Below are 25,686 nucleotides of genomic sequence, written 5' to 3'. Positions count from 1 at the left end.
CCCCGCACAAAACAGACAGAAATCCCTTCCCTCCTCCAGGAAACGGTGCTGCACACAGTGAGGAAGTTAGGCAGTGAGTCGGCTAGACAGCGGGAGGACATGCTACCGGGAAAGCAGGGGTCAGGCAGGGGGGCTCCCTGTTCCTTTCCTCAGTCTTCCCAATCCTGTGCCCCCCTTTCTCTTCCCTGTATTTTTATTCTCTTTTCCGGGCTTCTCCCATCTTCCTCCTCTTGTTCTGTCTGTGCTCTCTTCCTTTCCTTCCTCCTCCCTCCCTTCCTCTCTCCCTCCCTCCCTCCCTTCCTTCCTTCCTTCCTTTCTTCCTCCTTCTCCTTCAACACCCTCCCCGACCCCTCCCGGCTCTCTCTCCGCCCGCCCGTAGACTGTAAGGAGGAGCTGGTGCTCAGATACTGTAAATAGTCCTCTCACTCGCACGGCAAAATTGCTCCAGACGCTTCTATTGATTTTCACTGGACTTAAAGCCTCACCTTTTTCTCTAATCATCCCGTAATGGCTTTAGTATGAACAGTCAGGTACAAATCGCCATAAATCTGCCCTGCCTCCCTCCGCACGCCACCCACGCCCTCACTCCCTCTGCCCCTCTCCCCCCTGCGCTGTCAGTCTCTCCTCTTTCCCTCTCACGTGGGCTCTCAGTCTTTGGGCCGAGGAGGGTTGACCTCCTGCTGACCCTGAGCTGCTGCCATCATCCCCTGGCTACCCAGGGCGGTTTTCAGTAGAGACTCCGATGGGGAAGGCCCCTGACCCTCCCCCGGCACGGTCTCCGCGCCATCGATGACTGAAGCGCGTTTTACAATTGCTCGTTCGGAGGCGGGCGGGAGGCATGTGTTAGCATTGGATGAGAACCCGTTTCAGGGAAAGGAGGAGGAAGCAGGAATGAGGCAGTGGGAATAGAATGTTCTGGAAGTGACAGCTGACTCCGGCATTTGAAGGGGCTCAGCTGGTGCCGCGGGGAAGGCCTGGCCACCACGGAGCCAGCCCCCCTCCCTGGTCCTGCGTGACCAGCCCCCCTCGCTGGGAGGCTCAGTGTGGTGCCATCTTGGAAATCAAAGGCTCTTTTGTGGCGAGCTGAAATTGGAGGGCTCACTGGCCACAGGGTGGTGCCGATGCGGTCAAGAGAGCTGATGGAAAAACCAGTGGAAAAAAGTTTCCGAAGGACCCCACCGAGCAGAATGAGTCCCCAGGCCTCGGGGTGGCGTGGAAGGCTGCGGGCCACTTTGATGGAGGCCCCTTAGAGGTGGCAGGAAGCCAGTCTCCTGCATCCGAGGAAAAAATTGCTCTTCAAATCACACAACGTGCACAGCGGACCAGGCCCCGGCTCCGCTTCCAGAGGGCCGGGCCCAGGAGGATTTGCTGAGATCTCCCCTCTCAGTGCCCGAACCACTTCCACGAGTCCTACCGACGGTGGGGTTTGAGGCGGTTTGTCAGATAGATGTGAGGGAGGCAGTGTGTGTGGCTCCATCCTCCTCCCTGGCCTTTTTTTTTTTTTTTTTTTTTCATTAAAAAAATTATTTATTTTTAAAAATATATTTTTATTGATTCCAGAGAGGAAGAGAGAGGGAGATAGAAACATCAGTGATGAGAGAGAATCATCAATCAGCTGCCTCCTGCACACCTTATCCTGGGAATCAAGCCTGCAACCTGGGCATGTGCCCTGACTGGGAATCGAACTGTGACCTCCTGGTTCATAGGTTGGTGGCTCAACCACTGAGCCACACCAGCTGGGTCATCTTTTTTTTTTTTTTTTTTTTTTTTTTAAGGGCGCTCGAAAAGGGCGGTGCAGGTGGAAGGGACCATAGGTTTTGGGGTCCAGGATGGCACATGGGGACCAGCCCCTAAAGGAGAGGTACATAAACCGTGCATTTGGCTGGCGCTCCCTGGGCGTGACCAGCCCCCACACCCAGGGCAGAATTCCCCGCGTCATCAGTCTGGTGCCCTTCGTCCTTGGGTACCGAGTGTCCCTCGCTTGCAGGGCTCTGCGGTGGGGGCGGGGCCCTCTCCCGCCCACTTGGGGCTGACACAGGGAGAGGCCTGTCCTCCCAGCGTCCTCACCTGGCCTTCCCGTCCCGCGGTGTGACTGAGACAAACTTCTCCTGCCGCCCAGGGGCCCCCTCTCCCAGGGTCTCGGGGCCGCAGGGCCGCGGGGTGGGGACTGGAGGTGGTTTGAGAGCGAGTTTTTCTCTCGGCCCTGGTGTGGCCTGTAGTAAATGGAGATTGATTGCATGTTATTTTTCCTCTTGCTAATGTAATCCATTAGCCCAGCACATGCATAATCAGTTTAGTGCACAGTTAACTGGATGTAATCGAGTTCTTTACTGTCTGCTAGAGAAACAGCTCCAGATGCTCCTGACCGGGGAGGGCACCCCGCTTCTCGCACAGCCCCTCCTGGCTCACCCCTTCCCGGTCCCCGCCCCACCCCACCCCACCCCAGCCCGCTCTCGCCTGGCAAATTATTCATTGTCGGTCAGGGAGACTCCCTGGCCTGCTTTCTGCTACACCTACTCAAGTGGCCGTGATGGATGGGACTTCCGGACAGGCCCCCCACCCTCTCTCTCAGCTGAGGCTTTTATTCCCTCCGCTTCCCTTTTCCTGTCAGGGTCTCGGGGGATGCCAGCGGAGGCGTGGCTCTCCCATGTGCCCTTTGACCTCCCTCCGGCCCAGAGTCCCTCCTCCTGGTGTCAGAACCGCAGGCGCACAGGTTGCTGTTCCAAGGCCGAACTGCCTGGGACGCGTGAGAGAATTTCTAATCCGGACACGAGAGAGGGACGGACTGATCTGCAGAAACACCGCCCAACAAAACAGAAACCCCCCCCCCCCCCCACAACCCAGTGATATTCTCTCTGTTGCCTGCCATTGTCTAGTTTTGATGATTGTGTGAGAGTTTTTAAGTGGAGGTTAACCTTCAAAGCGTCCTCCCTCCCTGCCTCCTGGGAGTGGAAGGGCGTGGGGCCGGGAGTGTAGGGGCCCAGACATCGGACGGACGATGTTGCCTTTTCTCTGAACTGCGAGGTGGTTGCTTTTGTGGAGAGCTCGCGGTTGGACGCCTGGCATGACAGCCCAGCCCCTGGTGGTCACCTGCCTGGATCCTCACACCTGCCATCGTGGGGCATCGCGATGGATCAAAACAGCAGGCCGGCTCTCGGTTTCTCTCCACAGGACTCAGCTGAGCCCGCAGGGAAGGGTGCTCTGGAAAAGCGGCTGGTCTCTCAGGGGGGCTGCAGGTCCAGAGCACGAAGCATGCACCTTTCTGCTGCTTCGCCGGGTGCCTGTGGGAGGTGTGGGTGCCCTCACTTCCCTGAAACAGGGGAGCGGCAGATACAGCAGCCCCTCCACCCTCGTGTTCACTGGCGATACTCTTCCCAAGACCCCCCCAGTGATTCCCTGAATACACGACGTTCTTTCCTATACATATCGATACATACCTAGAATGCAGTTTAAGTTATAAATTAGGCATAGCAAGAGAGAAACAACTAATAATGAGGGAGAACGACTAAAACGATATGCCGTAATAGGAGATGGACACGGCGCTAGGTAAAGTAAGGGTTACTGGAACTGTGATACCAAAACGGCTGATCTGGTGGCCAAGCCCAAGGGACTAACGGGTGGGGAGCATATACAGCAAGGATATGCGGGACAAAGGGGTGATTCCCACCCCAGACGGGCTGGAGGAGACGATGTGGGATTTCATCACCTGACTCAGTGCGGCGTGCAATGCGGAACTTATGGATTACTTCTGGAATTGTTCATTTAATAATTTCGGACTGCGGTGGGCTCTAGGAAACTGATACGTAGATAAGGGGGCAGGGAGCGCCACGCGGACAGACATCTGCCCCTTGCTCCATGCCAGCCGAGATCCCGAGTCCAGTGTGCGGCTCTGGGGCCGGCGTGAGCCCTCGGGCTCATCTGGACGTGGCTGCTGCGCGGCGTCCCTGGCGAGCCCTCTGAAACCGGCCGTGCTCCCCGCGGGGGAGGAGGGTGCAGAAAGTCAGGTGGCGATCGGCGCACACCTGCCAACTATTAGAATCTGGTTTCCACTTTGATGTTTTTCTTCACCTGAGAGTCATTGGAATGGAAATCCATCAACTCGAGCAGATAGATTAAGACCCCCACCAGAATCTATTACTCAAAACAGTTCCCAGCTGAGGTTCCTTTGATTGGGCCAAGCCCGAAGGTTTCATATTAATCTTAAATTAGACACAAAGACGGTTGTCTACCACGGAGCTGGGTCTGGGCCCCATGTGGGCTGCCTTGGGGCCAGCGAGGCACACAGACCGTGAGAGGCCAACCCGACTTGGCTTCAACGTAGGCGTTTGGCACAGACCCGACGGAAAAACACACCCGGATTCTCCCAGGGAGCGGACTTTCACTTCAGCCATCCCGTTGGCATTACGCAGGGCCCGGGAAGGCAGGGTGGACCCCTTGGTCAGACTGTGCGTTGCTCTAGAATCCATCTCCCCTGTTCTTTCCCCGACGGGTTCACGCCCCAAGCAGGGCTGCGAATTCACTATGGGGTGCGTGGACGTGTTGCAGAATTCAGAAGTCAGATATTGGGTGTGCCATCTACATTCCTCTTGCTCCTTTAGGGGTGCAGGGAGGCGGGGTTGGGGGTCTTGGGAAGACAGCTGCATGGTTCCTGCCCAGAGGTGGTGACTGGTGGCCTTTGTTCGGTTAGGCAAGGCGAGTGTGTAAGTCCTCCCCGAGCCTCCCACCCTGCTGGTCCCTCCGCCCAGGCGTGGCCGCGTGTTTGAAGCGCTGGGCAGGAGCCTCATCTGGTTTACATCGCCATTCTGGAACCAGTTTCCTCAATCCCTGTTTTCTCATTTTTTTTTTAATTTTTATTTTAAGTGCCTACTTCTGCCTTCTTCTCCCCATACCTCGGTGCCCTCCGCCAACAATGAAAGGCGGGGCATGTTTCCGGGTGACTGATTTAGAAGGTGTGAGAGGCCAGCGGTTTGGGTCAGTTTCAGCACGTTCAGCCTCCGTGCCCTCCGTGCCCTCCGTCGTCTCCTGGAGCAGCTGTGGGCCTGAAGTTCATTTCCCCCCGCCTAACGCTGGCCTCGCGGAGGGGGGCCCTGCAGCTGGGGTCCCCCGGTCCTGCCCGAGGAGCCCCATTAGCTGCGGCGGGATTTCTGGCCACAGTTACCCTCAGGAGGACTCTGGGAAGATGGAAAGACATTTTTTTTTTTTTAGAGAGAGAGAGGGCCCCTGCCGCGAGAAAGTTCCTCCGTGGCTGCTGCGGTGCCGATGGCCCTCCTGTCGGCGGTGTGTGCAGGGCAAGGTCGGCTCCATGTTGCAGAGAGGTCCTGCCCTCTCCGCCATCCAGAACCCCCCCCCCCCCACACACACACACACACCTTCATCCGAATCCTCCAGTGGGTACTGTTTCTGTCAGCACATCATCCTGCCCGTTGGCGTTGAGCACAGGCGTGGCCCTGACCCCTCCAGTTACGGTGTCATGCACACCTTCTTGCCAAGAAGGTAGGGTCCGTGTTACCTTTTGGCTCGGCATTTCTGACGCCACACAGTGGAAGTGAACTCTTACTGGATGCGCCTGTTTTTCAAAAAAGTCCAGTGCTGTTTATGCCTCCTGTGGAAAAACTAGTTTTACAGCCTCGAACCATCACACTTACCTCCTTTTTCCAAAAGCTTCTGGTATTTTTGTTTATTTTTATTTTTATTTATTTATTTATTTATTTATTTTTGTGGAAGGTAAAGATACTGTGTTCTTAATTATTTCTTATGAGACTACCATAATATGTTACCTCAAATGTAAACTAATAATAAAATGTATATTTCTTATTTTTATGGTAAAAATAATTACATAGTATGTGTAAAATATGTTCACTGGAGAACATTTGAACAATCCAGGAAGAGGAAAGAAATATTATCCTAATCCTACAATACATATAAATTTTTTAAAATATATATTTTTATGGAGGAGAGAGAGAGAGGGAGAGAGAGAGCAAGGGCAAGGGAGGGAGAGAGAAAAACATTGATATGAGAGAGAGAGAAACATGGATTAGCTGCCTCCCCCACCCGCCCAGACCCAGGGATTGAACTCAGAATCTGGGCAGATGCCTTGATGGGGATTCAAGCTGGCAGCCTCCTGGTTCATGGGACGACACCCAGCCACTGAGCCACACCAGCCAGAACCAGACAACCTATTTTTATTGTCTTCCTATAGCTTAGGCATTTTACAGAATTGCACCTGAGCCCTTTCTGATATCTTTAAAAGTGTTTTTCAATAATTTTATTAAATGGACATTTTTTTTTCTACTCTCCTACTCTATTTTCCAGAAGCAAATCACTATTATATTTAAATTATATCCTTTTTTTCCCCTGTTTATACTGATACAAATGTGTATATATGAGTATGTACATAGACACACTGTTCACTTAAAAACCGTCATAGACACATGAGAGACTGGGTGCACGAAAATTAGTGCACTTGGGGTGTCCCTCAGCCCCTCCTGCGCCCTCTCCCAGTCCCTGAGCCCTTGGGGGTTGTCCGACTGACGGCTTAGGAGGCGGCCCGTGGGCTGATGGAGTGCCGACGGCGAGCGGCTGGCCCCTCCCTCTTGTCTGCTGGCATCGCCTTGGCTGGCCTGGTGCTGCCCACTCGCTGGCCCCCCATCCCTTGCCGACCAGTCATTCCACTATTCACTCGATTTGTATATTAGGCTTTTATTATATAGGACAAGATCCTCTTGGCTTGTTCTTTTCACATAACTTTTAATCTGGACATCATTTCAGGGCAGTACATATAGATCTAGTTCACTTTTTGTGTGTGTGGTTACATAGTATTCCATTCATTAACTGAAGGAATCCTCGTTCCTCCGCTGCAGGTTCACCAAACATCGTCAAGTCTTCCGTGTAGAAGTTTCTTTAAATGTATAGTATTTTAGAAAAATGAAGTTGATCCCATTAAAAAAAATACGAAACAAATAGGAAGAGACAAACTAGTCTCGTGGATGTGCGGAGGCTATTGCCAGAGCTTTGCTGTGGGGACCAAGTGGACACCCACACCTCTCCCCCTGGGCCGCTCCGAGGAGCGGGCCCGCCGGGGTCCGGTGCAGAGGCCGTAGTCGCTCTGCTTCTTCCTGGCTCTTCAGAAAGAAGGCGACCACCCCTCCCGCCCTCCCCAGGAGGTGACGCTCGGACCCGCACCATGCTCTTTTCCCGTTTCCTTCCTCTGGAGCAGCTGTTCCAGCCGGGGGCTCTGGAGATGAGGTTCGGTGGACATCCTTCCGTGTGGCTCTCGGCCGTTTGTGTTTCTGTAGCGGCTCCGCTGCTCGTGGCCGTGGCCCTTCTCTTTTCTCGGTTTGCCCCTCTCCCGAGGGCTCTCGGTCCAAGGCGGCCACCCGTCCCCATTGTGCCGCGGCGTCCCCCAGTCTTCGTGCGTCTGTCACTCAGCTCATGGCGCATTTTAGCATACAGACACGTTTCACTTGTGTGGCATCCCATCTGTTATGCTTCTAACTTTTTTTTCTCAGGGAAGCTTTTTTTTTTTTTTTTTTTTTTGCTTGCTAAATTATAAAATAATAAAAGTCACAGCTAACACGTAGGCAGTGTTTCTTACAAGCCAGATCCTGTTATCCCGGCTTCCCACGTATGAACTTGGTTTCATCTTCTGGTACTATGCTTGTATTCACCTGGGGAAACTGAGGCATACGCTAGTGAGTGTTGTTGGAGTCAGGGCTCACACCTAGGCCAATGGGCGTTACTCGATCAATATCTTCCTCAGTGTCGCCCGCTGCCCCAGTGGGAGGAATGGCCCTTGTGGGGGCGGTCAAGGGCCCCTGTTTTGAGGATTGTGTGACTTAGAGCTGCATTCTCTTTCCCATTGGACGGTCGACTGTCCAATCATTCCTTCAGTAGCCATCCCCTCTCGCTGACGTGAAAAGCCATGTTGATGGTCCCCGGCTCTCTGGATCTGGCAGGGCCTCTGTGGACAGTCCACGCACACAGCGCTGTTTGCCGGAAGCACCGGGAGCAGGAAGAGGGAACAGAGACGCAGTCCTCCTTTCCAGGCGTGTGAAGTCTCGGGGATGGAGTTTCCTCCTCTCACCTTGCCCTGCTCCTCTCCAGCATGCTCCCCAGGGCGGGATTTCTTGGGTTCATTCCCTTCCTCCAATGCACTGGGACGAAGGCGGCTCTAGGAGAGACAGGGGTTGGGAAAGGGACCGAGTTTCTTATTGTCCCTTAATGGAGACTGTGGGTCTCATTTCTTCTCTCTCTCTCTCTCTCTCTCTCTCTGGCCAGGGAACAAATACTAAAAAGTCCTACACGTCCCCTTTTCTGAAGTTCTTACTTGGAGAGTGTGAGATCAGGTGACTGCGTATTCTCAGTGTGAGTGGTGTGCGGTGCTGGGGGGTGGGTCAGCTCCGTTTGGATGCCGAAGAAGCTGTTTCAGGGCCCCTGGCCCGGCCGGAGGAGCAAGGAGGTCTGATTTCAGAAATTCTAAGACCTGCCGCTTTGTGCAAGTCCTTGAAAGCCTCCCCAACTCCAAATCCGCATGCTAACAGCCCTAGATCTTCTGGTGACAGGAAAATCTCAAACTGTCAGCCCAGCCCCACGCAGAGGATAAGCCACACGGTGGAATTCCTTGCACGGATGCGACAGGCTGCCATATAGCGGGGCCGGGGCGGGAAGCCCGTGCTCAGCCCTTCCCGTGTGCCCAGGACTCGGACCGAAAGGATTTGATAGGAAAGGGCACGTTTGACGAGATGGAGTCCCAACAGGTGTTTCTGGTGTTTTGTTTAGAAAGGGAAACTGTGAGGGAATAACTAAGCAGAAAGGTTGTCAGGAAAAGGCAGACTTATTATTACATAACACACCTGAACCATGTTCTTGATTCTGTTTTCAACAACTTGAAAGTATAAACACTATTGAAGGACAGGGTGGGAAAAGCGGTTACTATGAAACCATTTTGGTGCTTTTATACTTTGACATTCGATAATGTCAGGTTTCCAGCACTTTTTTTTTTTTTTTTTTTTTTTTAAACAATCAGGATATGGGACAAAAGTTAGACAGCCCGGCTGGCATGGCTCAGTGGTTGAGTGTGGACCCATGCACCAGCAGGTCACAGTGTGATTTCCGGTCGGGGCACATGCGCAGATTGCAGGCTCCCGATAGGGGGCGTGCAGGAGGCAGCCATTCAGTGATTCTCTCTCATCATGGATGTTTCTATCTCTCTCCCTCTTCCTTTCTCTCTGAAATCAATAATAATAATAATAATAATAATAATAATAATAAACCTTTAAAGAATCGTTAAGGACAGAAGGCCTATTGCTCACAGAAACGCTGGAGGTCATTAAGACCAGTGGCTGCGGGCAGTGGTCCCGAAGGCACTTAAAACACCCAGTGGAGGCCCCTCAGCAAATCCAGCAAATATATAAAAACGTGGACTACCCAACTAATGTCAACTTCAGATCAACAGATTGTTTTTCACTCTAAGAATGTACCCTAAAAATGTCATCACAGTGTCTCCTTATCTGAACTCCGTATTTAACCAGGATTCTCTCCTTGGACCTGGCATGACCCACCCCTGGTCGGCGAGGGAAGTCTCTCCCGGCGTCCCGCCAGCCGCCTCCAGAGACAGCTTCCGAGTTGGCAAAACCTTATTCCCCCCCCCCCCCCCAGTGGCTCCCAACAAAAGAGGGAAATTGCAAATGCCTCCAATGATGATTTCCAATTTTTGTTATTTATAGAAAACTGTCAGATCAGATTTTCACATTTTCTGCATTAAATAAAGTGCTTTTCCCCCTATAATGAAATCTGAAATTTTCTCCGGAGCTATTGGTTAAAATTTGCTTTCCAGTAATTTTCCCCCCCGTTAGTTCCTTTGATTGAAGTGCCTTCCAGCCACACGGTTCAGGAGAGCCTACCCCCTGGTCGCCCGGTGTGTCCCGGTGTGGCTGCTGCTCACGTGCAGTGCAGGTGACGGGAGGTCACGGCACTCGGGCCCTGGCTGCTGTGCAGGGAAGACCCCCGGTGCCCACCCTGTACAGGACGCGAGTAGGATCGCGGAGAGGAGGTTTGAATCGGACTGATCATCAGGGATGATCGGGGAGCTTCTCCGGGGCCCGCGTCCTCGTCCTGTAAACGGCAAACTAGCGAGAAGGTCAGCCGTGTGTGTGTGCTGAGAGTGTTTGATTTGTAACCTGTTAATTAGCAGGGCGGGCTCCCAGGCCCCAGCTGGGGGCCCCCCCGCTAAAGCACATCCACGCTCTTAGGTCAACAACCATAACCGCCTGCCAGGCCGGCCCCAGGGGTTGGGCTTGTGGAAGGAGCTCCCCCATCCACGGGCAGGCCTATGGCGTGGCTCCCCCTCGCTGCTCTTTCTGGTGACGGGCCGGTTCCTGAGGGCGGCTGGGCCTGTGTCGCCACTTTTGGGCTGAGGCCTGGGCTTCCTGAGTGACCTGTTAGACGAGGTCGTCCATTGCTTTCCCGTCTCTTGGACCAGCCGGTCTGTGGTGGGCCGCACCCCCTGCACCTGCCCCCTCTCCTGCTCTCCTGCGCCTGGTTCGGACCCCAGCTCTTAGGAGGTTGTTCCCCGGCCTGGTCCCTGGGACACACAATCCCGGGAGGGGAAGGGACTTCTCCCCCGGGGTCGGCACCATTCGCCGGGCGCCGACTTTATGTAGACGTGGGCTGACGCGTCTGTCTGTGTGGTGTTATTTGAATGGCTGGTCCGCGTGGGGCGTGCCTGCTGAGCTGAGGTGGATCCAGACTAATCGTCCCCCTTCGTGGTGCTTCACGTTTCCGTTTTCCCCTCCTGACACCCCCTCTCTGGTTTTTGAAAACCATGACAGATGGAGGAGCTCGGGGGGGGGCACTCCCAGCCCGCCCAGGCAGCCGGGCCAGGAGGCGCGGCCCCGGGCTGCGCTCTCCTCCTCCTCAGACATGAGTCAGCCGGCGGCCCCGCAGCCAGCTGTGCTGTGGACTCGCCGTGGGAGCCATTTGGCTGCAGGCGCCTGCTTGGGTGTATGTCTGTTCGCTTTCTGGTCCTCGTACCATTTGTACCCTTTTCCTTTTGCTCAGATTGGGCTCCCCGTCCTGGTGGCCACCGTGGCCAGCGTAGGAAGAGCAGTTCCTCTAGGGACACGCATTTCGTGCTTTGTGCGTCCAGCACTGACTCCGTATCGCGTTCTCCATCTCTGTTCTCTCACGGTCGCGCCCGCCTCTGAGCCTTCAGTGCATGAGTTCATGGAAGGTCCAGACTCGGGCATCTGCCGGTCTGTCCTGAGCTGGCTGGTTCTCTGGTCAAGCTTCTGGGGACGGTTTTCCTTTCTGATGCTCTCGGTCCCAGAGGATCCCCCCCCCCCCCCAACGTCCCTGGATGCTGCTCCTGCACTCTGACCGTCTCCCCCAAACTCGACCACGTGCCTCCCTCCTCTGCCCGGCCCGGCCTCTTTTCCTCTCGGAGCCTGGCGTTTGGACACAGTCTCACCTGGGGAAGTCTCAGACAGCGGTCGACAGAGCCCAGCTCCACCGGGGAGCCTAATTACACAGCTAATTAATCCAACAGATGTTATTGCTGGTGCTCATTTCTCCGTCATTTGGATGCACGCATCCCACATTGCGGAGATGGGCTTTGGGCCTATTGCAGAACGTCTTTTTTTTTTTTTTTTTTTTTTTGTCGGACTTTAAAGACTAGCATGTTTCCTGGCCGTCTTCTCGTATGCTAGCCAGACACGGCTGGTTTTCCAGAACGGTCTCTCCCGCTCCGGCAGCCGCAGACAGCATCGCCGTCCTGGGTGCTGGTCACACCACCTGCGCCGAGCCGGTCTCTGTGTGTCGTGCGTTCCTTTGTTGCTTCAACCGGTTTGTGAGTCTCTTCGGAACATGGGCCGCCCTGACCTCGGAGGGATCGCTCAGGAGTTCAGCGCCGGACGGGTGGACGCCAGCACGGGGTCCCCGGCTCTTCCCTTCTTCGCCTTCTCTTTCCCCGAGGCCGGCCAGCGTGTTTGTGGTGGGGGGCGCTGAAGAGTGTTGGAAAGGTGCTGCCATCTTGATAGAAGAGGGTGAACACGTAGAGCCTGTGTGACTTGGTTAGTGAAATGGAACAACCGCTAGGTGGGACAGAGAAGGGTCCTGGGAGGCGGGGGAGGGGTGCAGGGAAGCAGGGGGAGGGGAGGAGGGCTGGGAATGGAGCAGGCAGCAGGGCAGGCGCTGTTGTCTGCAGGTGGGCGATGATGGGTTATTGCTCGTGGCCCTGGAGCCTGTGCTCAAGGAAGTGGACTGGTTCCTGGGGTGTGTGGGTGGGTGTGGGGGGATTTGTGGGGGGATCATGAGGCCGCAGGGACTGACTTCTCTCTACTAACAACTTCCCTCGGTCGTGCCAATCACGTGAGTGAACTCAAGACGTTCCATCCTCGTTAATCACTGGGTCCAGAAACCACACGTTTCACCACGGACATGATGGGTCCCCAGTGGCCCCCTTGCCACCAAATCCATCGGCCATGTTCTAACCCCATGTGATCTCTCACAGCATTTGCCACCCGTCCCCACCCCCTTCCTCCGCCTCCTCCCTTGGCTTCTGTGACACCATCTCCCAGCTCCTCCAGGCGGTCCCTCGGTCCTCCTCCTCGGTCTTTTCACTGGCTTCTCCTCTGTTGTGTAATAGTCAGAGTTGGACTCCCCCGGGCTTGGCCCAGGCCCCCTCTTTCTGTTTAACTTTCCCTAAGAGCCTAATTCAATCCAGTGGTTTGAAACATCTGCCTTCCGCTGACACTCCAGTCTGCATCTCCAGCCGTTACCAGACACTTCCATTCAAATGTGTAGTGATGGATTCCTCAGACTTGACTTGGTCCAGAGAGAAGGCTTGGTGACTGTTACCCCCCTACCCCCCACCCCCTCTCCCCTCTGGGCTCCTGCCTCTCCGTCAGGGCCACCTCTCGTCTGCCATTTGCCGAAAGACGGGGAGTTGTCTGTGAGCCGTTCTTTCTTTCTCTCACTCACCTATTCCAAAGATACGCTCCCAGCACCCACCCCGTTTTCTCTCACTGTGCAAGCTCTCTCCACGCTCCTGCTCCCGTCCCTTAGGACGCACCCTCCGGACGGCGATTCTGTGAGGAGGTCAGAGCCAACCACGACTCTCCACCCCGTGTAAGATAAAAGCCGAGTTCTCTCCTGTGGCCGACAAACCTCCCTGTGATCTGGACTCCACCCACCCCGCCAGCCTCATCTTGTAACACCCTCCCCTTTGCCCTCCACACCTCACCCCACTGCCCTGCTTCCTGTTCCTGTGACACGCCGGGCATGCCCCTGCCTCGGGGCTTCTGCACTTGCTGTCCCACCGCCTGGCATGCACTTCCCCGGCCTCGACCATCCCCTCTCCTGAGGTGCCTGGTCCTCAGGCTCCCCCTGACCGCCCGCGCTCAGGTAGCAACGGCATCACTTCACCAGAGTTGACTTCTCTGTGTTGACAGTTATCTCTCTTTCTTGTTTGTTGTTTGTTTATTTGTCTCACAAAAGATCAGGGGCCTCGGTTGTCTTCTCAACGGCTGCATCCCTGGTGTTTAGAACAGTGTCCGACACCAGCCCAATAAATATTTATTGAATGACCAAAGTACTAGCAGAATGCGATTTTCCTCCTGCCGTAGAATCTGGTGCAGCAGCCCTGTCTGCACCCTTTCGTGATTCAGAGTCCCAATTCATGTATTCAAGCAAAATGGGCGTCCCATGTGTACCAGCGCATCCCAGAGCCGTTCGCAGCCGTGTCTTCTTCCATCCCTTTTGTGCAGCGCTTGTTCCTGCATTGACCCACGGAGAAATAGTCCCCATACAGTTGTGAGCTTGTGTCCAAGTACTTCGAAAATTCCCACACGCAGCCCGGCCTGGGCTCTGATCCCAAAATTCTGCTGACCCAAATCACAACACGTTGTACTCCACAGTCCTGGAGACGGATGATGCTGGAGACAAGTGAATGGCGCTTTTCCCCGTTCCCTTAGCGCTGAGATCCGTCTTAGAGTGGCCCTCCCCTGCTCCGCTCTAGGATCCTTCCTAGCAGTATCTGCTGCTCCTCATCCAGCGGTGCGTCCTTCCCAGGGCCTTGCAGACACTTAAGAGTGCCAGTCGGATTTGATATCCAAACATGGATCTTAAAATACAGAAATACAAATATCGGGTTCAGCCCTGAAAAGCCTGCTCCTTCTGTTCGCTCTCCAGCTCCCCGTCCGCGTCTAACTGATGCTAATTAGTCCCAGATCTGGTTGTTCCCGGGAAGACCGTGTCCCTGATGGCAAGACACAGCCGCAGTAAGAGAGAAACTCCAGGTCCTCTCTTCTCTCCTCCTGCCCGTGTTCAAGCCACTTCTCCCTCTGCACCTGCTCTGTGCAGGGTAGGTAATGTGCTAACCGAAGGGCCGAGGCCCTTACCTTCACAAACTTTGTTGACTGTGATCCAAACAAAGAGATACATTTTACATGGGTGAATCAGCACCTATAGATAGGTATTCCGCATATATAAGTTTTATTAAAGAATTTTGTCCTTACTGCTTGGCTACATTCGGATGCTTTCTGTTTCATCCTTTCCGTTGTCTTACACAAGTGCTGGTGGTGTGCTCAAGGCATTGGCTTCATATTCCACAATGCAGTGACCCTCAGGGAGATTAAAAAAAAAAAAAAAGTGTGTGCCCCCGCCTCACCCTCACTTCCCATCTTGTGGGGTCCTTAGGCGCAGCCCCAGGTTGAGAACCGCAGCCTTCATGGGTCACTACCCGCAGTTTGACAAGCATTGCCAAGGAGGATTCGGAGAGGAGGTGTTCATTCAGGAAGAGCTGTCAGATCTGTACCCTGAGCTGTCCAAGTTTGGAGGGAAGGAGAAGTCACCTCCAGGCGGTCAGATCAGAAGAGGCCTCTTGGATAAGGGGATCAGGCATCCAGCTTTTTAACAATTTGTCCCGCATCCTGCAGCGTTTTTTTTTTTTTAAATCCCGATTTTTGGAAAGATTCTTTCAAATCTTTTGGACTTTTTTTTAAAACGCCGCGGGACGTGGGACAAGTTGTTGAAATTCGGGACTGTCCCGCCAAAAGCGGGACGTCTGATCACTTTAGGTCTCGGAAGAGAGAGGGAGGCTGAAGTCAGGGCAGGCTCTGAAGACGGAGGGGCCGCACAGGTGGGCCCTCTGGACAGAGGACAAAGGCAGATTTGCTTATTCTGCTTGCTGAATCCGAGGCCAGCAAATAATTCTAAACGGGTTCTAGTAATTAGAACTTCCTTTCATGCGTTGTGGATTAGTGTAACTTTTCAAAGAGAATCCGTTCTGAGCTAAATATTTCATCCTAAGGGACATCCTGGGCCTTTTTGGTGTTTCGTTAATAAGGAGGTCTGCTCGAACGAGCTGTTAAAATAATCTATACATATAAAAGCCCAGCGACTGGCAAGGCAGGACGACCAGAACCACCAGGATGACTATGGCTGTGCAACCTTGGCATTTCAGGACCGCACTCTAACCCAGCGCTCGGCAAACTCGTTAGTCTACAGAGCCAAGTGTCAACAGTACGATGATTGAAATTTCTTTGGAGAGACAATTTTTTTTAAACTTGAACTTTTTCTAACTCCACTTCTTCAAAATAGACTCGCCCAGGCCATGTTATTTTGTGGAAGAGCCACACTCAAGGGGCCAAAGAGCCGCATGTGGCTCGCGAGCCGCAGTTTGCCAACCAGGGTCCTACAAGTAACGGAGCAAGAAGCGATCTAGTGAGTGCTTCTGAAAATTAAAAAAGGGCTCCAAGTCCAGCTTTATTTTCTTGCTATAAATTGTTCAACCCCTCCTCTGAGAAGTGGCCAAGGTCCTCAGTTGTCAGAGGAATGAACATGAGGTTGCTTTTATTAACACCATTTTGTAATATGGTCCTGCATAACCTGGGGGATTTCAGTGTGTGATTACTTCTTTTTAAAGGAAAAATCCCTACAGGACTTCCCACACACACCAGCACACCGATATTTCCCTCCTGTGACCAAAATTAGGTGTCGGTAAGAATTTAGTCTTAGAAACTGATTTAGAGTACACAGCACGCTCAGAACCGTATGCCTTCCCCCCCCACCCCCCCCTTCATTCCCATGTTTACTCTGAAGAAACAAGAAATTAGAATCCAGAAATGTACAGCGTGGGGGGCAGAGAGAGACTGAGAAGGGGAAGTTGCATTCCTGTTGCACTAGAATGTATTTGGCTTTGGTGTCTCTATGTTTCCTATTAGTGTCTGTTTATGTTCCGTAACCTTGGCAATACCACAGGATACCGTAAAGGGGAGCAGCTTCCGAGCAGAGATGGAGTACTGGCTGGCGCTGCAGAGTCGCCATGTCCACCTCGCCAAAGCTCCCCTTTCTAACGAAAACTGCAGGCCGGGGGCGCGGGTGACTTCACCTGCCTCAGGAGTCTCCCTCCAGTGCTGACATTTCTGTCCCTGATGGTGGCTGTCCCCTCCCCATCTCCATTCACTGGAGGGAACACCTGCAGGTCAAGTGTGTAAAAGTGTTTCCATGGCAACTCTGTTACCCATTCATTTAAAAGATTTCCAACATTTTTCTTCAGGGGAAACTCTTTTTCCTTTCTTTTCTTTCTTTCTTTCTTTCTTTCTTTCTTTCTTTCTTTTCTTTTCTTTTCTTTTCTTTTCTTTTCTTTTCTTTTCTTTTTTTCTTTTTTTTTTTTTTTTTAAAGATGTGCATTCCTCCTCTTCCCTTATTTGTACATTGGAAGTTAATCTCCTGGACTCTCGAGTTATGGCTGTTTTCTCCCTACTCCACTTCTTTTGAAAGATGACTTTTTGTTGTTGTTTAATGACATTAAGGCTTCACCTGGCGTTTCTGCTCTAAGTCAGTAAGCGGGTGGAGAAGCCTCTCTCCCGCTCCCGGGTTTGAAAGAACAATGTTGTCATCACCTCGAACGTCAGAAACGATGTGCAAAGTGTGGGCCATGGGGGGAGGGGGGGGAGACTCACAAGTTCATTGCCTCGACGATTAGGTCAGCGTGAGCAGATCTGGAAGGTGTGCGTGAGCCACAGGGCGGCTCTCGCCCCTCGGCGGGGATGCGAGGCAGCCCAGGTTTCTGCTCGTGTCAGGAAGTGTGTTTGGAAACAGCTATGACATGAAATGCAAATCAGTGGCAACAACATGATAAGGCTGCAAATTTGAGCACAAATGAGGAAATGCAAAGGGAAGCTTTGCATGGCAGCACTCCTTTCCCCTGTGGCAGTAATGACTGCTATCAGTGTGACCTAGTCCGGTGTCCAGGATGTGGGACGTTGACGGTGTCCCCAGATGATCACTCCTTGGGTGAAGTTTTACATTTTATCACGATCGTATGCGCGTCTTTTGCATTTCTCCCCGCGCCTGGATATAGGTAATGATTCTGCCGTTTACGTCATATAATCCTTATCTTCCGTACGTTAGAAATGTACAGACCTTGTCTTTGTTGTCCTCCCCTGCAGGTTTAATGGGTATTTCTACACCTATCGATTCTGAAGTGGCATTTATGTTTGGCAGCGGCAGGCCAAGGCACATGCTAGTTTCATTTGGTTACTGTAGGTAGAGCTTGAATGACTATTGTCTTGTTCAATATTTAAGTTTTGAAACGCTCTGGTTATGCCACGTTCAGTGGCGTCCCGGTCATTTTGAGGGCTAGGACTTAGGACTTTTGTTGGTCTAAGATACTGTGATCTTGGAAAACTGTCTGCAAGAGTAGCTGGCACAGAGTTAACATCCTCTTCCCCCACCACCGTGTTTTAAGTAAGTGCACTTTCATTTCTCTATTATCCTCTAATTCCAGTTTGGCAAAGACTTTTATGTGCAGAAGCATCTTCAAAGAGGATGTTTCATCAGATGCCACTCCTTTCCTGGGGGTGGAACAGAAAATGGGCGGGAAGCTCTGAGTGTTTGGCGAGCATGTGCGAAGTGTGTTCTCTGCGTGTGTTTATGAAAATAAAGGTTCCTTTTCTCGTCTGCTCCCTTCTCCTGCCGGGGCCGGGGCTGGGGCCGGGGCTGGGGCCGGGAGCCGGGGAGCCCGGCGCATCCCCATGACTGCCGTTGGTTCAGCATAATTGATGCGGTCTCATTTCCCACAGCTGATGAGGATTATATCAGCTTGGTTTAACAGTCTCATTTTCTGCTCCCAGTGCACACTTGTTTTAATGTGTTTCGGTTAATGAGGTAGGAGAGAGAACGAGGTGTTACTGTTTATACACAGACGGTGAGCCTGTGCAGCGAGCCCTGCCCCAGCCCACGTGGCCCCGGGTGTCCTCGGGGGCCACGTCCCACCGAGCTCGGCCGCCTTTTTGGAGCCCGGCTAACGCGGAGAATGATTATTATCCGTGAGCTCCACCCCGCAGCCTCACGAATGCCACCTCTCTCTTCGCCATGCCTTCTCCCTGTCACGCTGCAGAGATTATAACTTGGCTCTGAGCTTGGGGTGCCGCCCAGGGCCTTGGCGAACCTGCCGCTCAAAGCTTTATCAAACCCTGTGTTCCCTTCACCAGGCCTGTACCCCTACAGGGTCCCCTCCCGCAGGCAGGTCTGTGCACTAGAAGTAACACAAGTGAAACCCGTTTCAGAAGCCCCGGAGGAACCAGACCTGTGTGGGGAACGTCTGTTGTGAGTCTGAACCAGACATAAGGATTTGGACGTGTGGTGCCGGGGTGGAGGGGGGTGGTCAGAACAGCGCCGCCGGCAGGGGCGGCAGGAGAGGTGTGAGGAGCCGCCAGGGGTCTTTGTATGTGGATGGGGTCTGGGTTGAAGCATGGCTTTGCTCTTGCTTCTTCGGAGAGTTGGGGCCCTCAAGGTGAGAGGCTGTTCATTTGGGTGCAAATACCCCCGCCCCCCTCTTTGAGCTCCTTGGGGAGCAGGCTGCTGGCCCAGGGCGGCCCGTTTGCATGTATTCAAATCTCCAGCTCTGGACGCATGGCAAAGAGAGGGTGTGGCAGAGGCACAACAGAGGAGACCATTGTGTCAGACACACACACACACACACACACTGGTGGAAGGACCCACTCTGTACCCGCCACCCCTCTCCTCCCGTTTTCCACGGAAGCCCTCTCCTCTCCTCCTCCTCTCCGCCAGCGGAGCGCCCTAAATGGTTAAACCTGTTGCCTGGCCTTGGCGTGGCGCCAGCCCCGTGGGGCGCTGCGCAGGCTGGAGGCCCCCAGCTTGTCCCGCCTCCCGAGGGAGGGCGCAGGGGCCCGTGGGCTTCAGCGGGAATTAAACGATTACCGAGTCCCCGTCCTCCCCACCTTCCGTGGATCGGCTCTATAAATTGTCAGCCTGTTGACATTTTAATGCGAATTATGTCATGTGGTATCCCCTTTGATTTCGACATGCCTCAGTTTGTAAATACATGAGCCACTCAAAGGCTTGCGGTTAGTGTACACTCCGGAGGCCTCGGGCTTTTTGGTGGGGAGAGAGCGCGGCCCTGGGAGTGTGCCTGGCTCGGCGGGCCTTTTACAGGCCCCGGGTGGGTGGGCGGGCGGGCGGGCGCCCTCCCAGGGGCCTCTGCCAGCCCAGCGCCCTGCTCCCCGCGCCCCAGCCCCTCCCGGGCGCGGGGAAGGCCACGCCTGCCGGACCAAGTCACAGGATATTTTATGGGACGTGTCCATGCCCAGCATTGCCCCGTGCAGCTCTGTCTCCTGTTTTGTCAGAGTGACACTTGCCGCACCAGCACCAGGAGGAAGGGGCTTGCTCTGACCCCATGGAGCGCCCGGGGGCCAGGGAGTCCTGCCTGGAGCCCGTGTTGCCCTCCTAAGGGCTTGACTGCCCCACATCCCAGGGGGAAGTGGCTTCGGGAAGGGTTTTTAAGGAAATGGTGGGTGGAGGTTGAGAGGTTTAGGAAGGAAGGAGAAAGGTAAATAGTAAGGATTGTGAGATGGATGGAGGAAAAAGGGAGGGTCATCATTTGTGTGGGAGATAAAGAAGGAGGGGAACCTTGAAGATTCAGAATGTTCAGGCTCTATAATTCTAGGGAGGGGATTTTGAAGTAGATTTGGAGACGCCATCTTCCAGCGAGAACCATGGAGAGACCCCGGTGCTTGGACTGGGCTCCACTTACTGTCCTCACACCCCATTTTGTAGCTTCAGGACCTCCCCTCCACCCCCCCTATTTGAGACTCTCCGTCACAATTAACCCTGGAGGAGCTGGCTTCCTGGCCATCCTTTGTGTGAGGGATGACCGCACTCAGCCAAGTCAGAACCAGCCGTCCTGAGGCTGGGCATGCGGTTCCCGGAGGCGGCTGGCCTGGGTGACATCATCGACGGGCCCTCAGCCTGGACCAGGAGCAGGGAAGTGGGTTTCTGCTTTGCATGAGTCGTGCGACCCGCCCTCCGACGACAGCAGCTGCCGGGCCCGCCGCCGTCTGTGTTGTTGGAACGTGGCCGACTCGCAGAAACGTCACGGGATCCTCCGTGGCCATGGGTGGTCGGGACCGGTTTCCCACATGCTGAGTCACTCCAGCTTCATGTGTGTGAATGATGCCCACGTTACAACAATTAGAGCTACGCACAGTCTGAACAGGAAGAGGGCACTCCCGTTCCCCTCAACCAGAGAGACACAGCCAGCTCAGGGATGCCTCCGATCACGTCCATGAGCGCCCACAAACGTTATCTGAGGGACTCCCAATCTTCATTTGCTTCTTAAAAGTTGTCATAAAAACACAGATGGACAGTCAGGGAGGCGGGAGGAGAGGAGAGAGGCATGTGATCCTCAGGGGCACTGTTTCGTGGGTTTCCATGAAAAGCCATGCCTGGTCCCTCTCCGCCATCGGAAGCTCAGCTGTGAAAGCAGCGAACGTGGAATACAGCGGCAGGATACGGCAGTAACCAGGACCCAGGAGAACGTTCGTCTTTGCTAATTAAAACAAATCCCAGTTGGTGTTTTCCCAAATTAAAACCAACAGTGACTTCCAAGGAATAGAACGGGCCCCGTGCTTTGTGAGAAGATCAGAAAAAGGTGGTTTGCCACGTGTACCTTGGTCTGCCCCTTACCTGCTTCCTCTTCGTTGTGGGGAACGTGAGTTCGCCGTTGGAGACAGGCTTTCGGAGACAAACCCAGGGCCTTGTCAATAAATGGGCGTGCTTGCCGGAACTTGCTCAGGAGAGGGGCGTGGCAGCACCGGCCTCTTTCATCTCATTCATGTCCTGGGCGCCGCCTGTGGCTGGTGCCCCCTCCAGCCCTCCCGGAGGTCGGCCAGTCAGCGGAGGAGGAGGCCACAAGCTGGCACATGGCTTCTTCCTTAGGCCTGAGAAATAGAAGGGATTCTGGATGGTTGTAGGGTCCAAGGGGAGGGGAAGGAGGAACTTGCTTACACTCCTTTCTTCATCTTATTTCTGCAAAAAAAAAAAAAAAAAAAAAAAAGGCGGGGGGGGGTGCAACTGAGGGTGGAATGGCAGTTAATGGAAAGACACAGGAATGTGGTAAGTGGATCCAGGCCTCGGAGGCGCTTTACCGGTAGCTCAGCACGTCCCAGATCCCGTTCCCGACCAGCGGCCTGTGAGCCCCGCAGCGCTGCTGTGGTTGGGAGCTGTCAGTCTGACTTGCAGCGTGCTCAGCCCCCCGTCACTCAGGGACACTGGCATGATCTTGTCCTCGTAGAGGTATGGGCCTCGAGTTATTTTTTTCTTTTCTTTTTTTTTTTTCTTTTTTAATATGTTTTATTGATCTTTTTATGGAGAGGAAGGGAGAGAGATAGAGAGCTAGAAACATCGATGAGAGAGAAACATCGACCAGCTGCCTCTTGCACACCCCCTACCGGGGATGCGCCCGCAACCAAGGTACATGCCCTTGACCGGAATCGAACCCGGGACCTTTCAGTCCGCAGACCGACGCTCTGCCACTGAGCCAAACCGGTTTTGGCTCGAGTTTCTTTTTATTGAAACGTGTGTGTGTGTGTGTGTGTGTGTGTGTGTGTGTGTGTGTGTAAAAATGGACAGGCTAAGAGTGCGCAGGACTCACGGTGACCAGGCTGAACCTGGAGCTGCATTGATGTGGCCGAGGCCTGTTCAGAGGGAAGCAGCCGGCCAGCCCCTGGGCAGCAGGGCAGGTGGGCAGCCGGCGGACCCGTTCCTAGAGCACAGCCCTGGCTGCCTTAGCCCCGCTTGCCAGCTTGCTCCGAGCAGTTATTTGCATGGCACACAAACAGCGGGCTGTACAGAGCATACAGGTATCCCGTGGCCGGGAGATGAATGGGACCTGTGTGTCCCTGTGGTAAGACCTTCCCAAACCAGCCTGCTGCTGCCTGGGCAGAGTTCAGACTTGCCCGTGGAGGAAGGGGGTGGGGGAGGTGGAGAGTGCCTGACCCATCCGCATTCTCACTTCCAGGGGCTGAGAAAGGCGTTTGTATGAAGGGGAGGAAGAGTGGGATTAAAAACCCCTAGGAAAGAAGTGCCCTGAGGAAGGAAGCCCAGGAGGTTAGTTTAATAAGAAGAGAAAAACAAGGGGAAGTGAGAGGGAGGCGGGGGGGGGGGCGTGGGGGAATGAGAGAGTGAGTGAGAAGGGTTTCTGACAATTAACTAATTCTCCTTGCTCTAACCCGTGACAGAATTAATCACACATTAACACACTTGACAGCAAAATTAATGTCATATGCAAATTAATAGGCAGGGTTGGCATCCAACAGCCTGTTGGCTTTTTAAGGCGGGCGTTGCAGTCACACCCCCAGGCCCAGCCCACAGGCTGCCCTGTCGCACCCACGTTCTGCCCAGTGCAGCCTCAGAACTAGAGCGACAGACACCCCCTTGGCTGGCTTGAAGCCCATGGTGTCAGCACCCACGGGTGGTGTAGCTGTTTGGTCTTCGTCGTGGGAGCGGGTCCGGAGTAGGACGGGTGCTGGTTGGGGGCCCTTTGGCTCTGCCCCTTTATAACTTGCGCGTAGTTTCGCCATCAGTGACTATGTTGGTAGGAACGCAGGGTTCTCTTCGGGAAACCTTCCGAGAAAGCTACCGCAGCGCCGGCCCTCCGATGCCATCATCAGGAGACGCTGGTTTGGAGGGAAGAAGGTGTGTTAGGGGTCCAGCCGCCCCCTCACCCAGAGTTCCGCTTTCCACAGTTACAGTTGTCCACGGTCAGCCATAGTTGGGAAACATGAAATGGAAAATTCCAGACATTTTGATAGAGGCCACCGGTATTCATATAACTTTTGAATAGCATATTGTCATAATTCTGTTATTATTGTTACTCTCTTACTGTGCCTAATTTATACATTAAATTTTATCACAGGAGTGTGTGTATAGGAAGTGACATAGTGTATATATAGTTGAGCTTTGAATAACACAGGGGTTAGGGACACCAATCCCCTACCTACACAGTCGAAAATCTGTGTCTGACTTTTGACTCCTCCCAAATAAACTACTAATAGCCTACTATTGGCCCGAAGCCTTATTGATAATGACAAACGTAAGTTGATTAATGTATTTTGTATGTTACACGGGTTATATTCTGTATTCTTATTTGAGAGAAAAGAAAATGTTTAGAAAATCATAGAGAAGAGAAAAGACATTTAAGGTTATTTATTGGACAAAACCTGTGCCTGTGTGGACCCAAGCAGTTCTAACCCGTGTTAGTCAAGGGTCCAGGGCACTGTCTGCAGCTCAGGCACCCCCTGGGGGTCTCGGGACTCGGCCCCTGTGGACGGGGTGGGGGGGGGGATACTGTTTACAACACACACCTGAAGTCACTCTGGTTTCCGTGCTGAACTACAAAGTGCAAATTGTTTTATGTGGTTTCCAGGAGGCTTAACCTATTGAAACCAACTCCAAAAAAGAAAATGTGCGCCTCTCCTTGATGTTGAAAAATAAATAACCCAGAGAAAGAACAGTCTGTTTCCGAACATTCTGAGGGCTGAACTTCAGCGCCTGGGGCCAGTGGAGCTAGCCAGTTACGGCGATGACTAACCCACTTGTGAATTCGCCATCTGGGATCATTATGATTTTGACACTTAATGAGTAATCGCATTGCGGAGCGGGCGTTACTCAGAGCGAGAAAGACGGGATCCTGCCCGGGAGGCACTGCAGGAAGGAAGAGGCCATTCACAGTGGGGACAGGGAACGGCCAGCCGTTTGTGTTGGTTTGGAATGATATGGGCACTTTCTTCATGATGGTACGGATGTCCTCGCTTTCCCATCAGCCCCTGCTTCAGCTATTTCAGGGAGGAGACTTGATGGATGAGTCAGGGCTGAGGTCTGGGTGCTGGCGGTGGAAGGGTTTAGTCCCTGGTGCTCCTTCCATTGTGTATGAAACAGCCCCGAGGACTCACTGCCTGGACTCTGTGGGGCCATAGAAATTGGGACTCTGGAAGGTCATTTATGTAGACTTTGGTTTTACCAGTGAAAGGAGGGGTTTGAGTGTATCAAGAATATGAGTTGTGTGTAGGTATTTGTCCTTGGTATCTGGATGGATGGATGGATGGATGGATGGGTGGTTGGATTTATAATGGATGCAGCTTAGGTATACATATGTAACATCTATAATAATGAAAGTATAATATGCAAATCGACTGAACAGCCAGACAGCAGAACAACCCTCTGGAGGGACCACGCTCTGACTCCCACTGGCACCAGGCCAACCAAGGCAGGTGCGTTGTGATTGGTCAGGGGCCTGGCCATCAACCCATAATCGCCCAGCAGAGGGCGGCCCATGCCACTGGCCGGTGGGGCCATCAGTTGGGGGTCTACGGGGCTGGGAGGCAGCCAGGGCTGCGAGGGCTTACCCTTGCACGAATTTGTGCACCGGGCCTTTAGTGTACATATAAACGTACATTTGCTGTAATACATACCTGTTAAGTAGTGTCTGCGATAGTGCTAATTCCATCAGTCTGCTCAGTGACTTGACCACTTACAGACTTTACACGCTGTCTAGGAACCTTGGAGGACAGGTCAGGAAGCTGGATTGGGGGTCTGGGGTTGTGTTCTGTTCTGCCTCTGACATGCCTGCACCCCTAACATCATCTGTAAAATGGCACCATGATGAGATGTGACACCCTGAGAGATGTGACAAGCTCTACAGGCTGTGCAGCACGTGGTCTGAGGCAAAGTCCTTATGGTTGATATCCGATCGCACCAGACGACTTCAGAAACATAATCGGGCAGTGCAGTGTGCTTGGCCATACCTGGGGGGCCGGGGGCACACTCACCTGCACTCCAGTTCCTGTTGAAGGTGGCAGCCAGCTGGCTCTCCCCACTGCGACTCCCAGCTGCGGCTCAGACGGCCTAGACCCATGGTCGGCACACTGCAGCTCGCGAGCCACACTTGGCTCTTTGGCCCCTTGAGTGTGTGGCTCTTCCACAAAATACCACGGCCCGGGCCGAGCCTATTTTGAAGAAGTGGCATTAGAAGAAGTTTACATTTAAAAAAGCTGGGTCTCAAAAGAAATTTCCATCCTTGTCCTGGTGACATTTGGCTCTGCTGACTGATGAGTCTGCCGACCACTGGCCTAGACGTAGGCCCTTTCCTGCAGGTGCGGCCGGGTGTGCGGAGGTCCCACCTCCCCCTTGGCATCGGTTGTCAGAGTGGGCTGAACAGAACGTGAACAGCTCGGGCTGCCAGAGAAGGAACCGGTGACAGTGGCCAAAGGGCAGGGCAGTTGTCTGGAACAGGTGGGCCTGCACTGGTGGCGTGGGCCGGGCCTGGCAGTCCCCCTAGAGTGGTTGGGAGATGATGGGGAGCTGAAGCCCGTCCACGGAGGGTGA

The 25,686-nt window shown here is 53.5% G+C and overlaps 1 protein-coding gene across 5 annotated transcripts in view; it reads left to right on the top strand.

Moving 5' to 3' along the window:
• Positions 1–25,686, top strand: part of ZFHX3 (zinc finger homeobox 3) — a 242,768-nt gene that overhangs the window by 98,493 nt on the left and 118,589 nt on the right. The window lies entirely within an intron of this gene.

Source organism: Pipistrellus kuhlii, unplaced genomic scaffold (assembly GCF_014108245.1).
Source record: "Pipistrellus kuhlii isolate mPipKuh1 unplaced genomic scaffold, mPipKuh1.p scaffold_m20_p_17, whole genome shotgun sequence".
In the NCBI taxonomy this organism is placed as follows: Eukaryota; Metazoa; Chordata; class Mammalia; order Chiroptera; family Vespertilionidae; genus Pipistrellus; species Pipistrellus kuhlii.
This window is presented reverse-complemented; position numbering and strand designations above follow the sequence as displayed.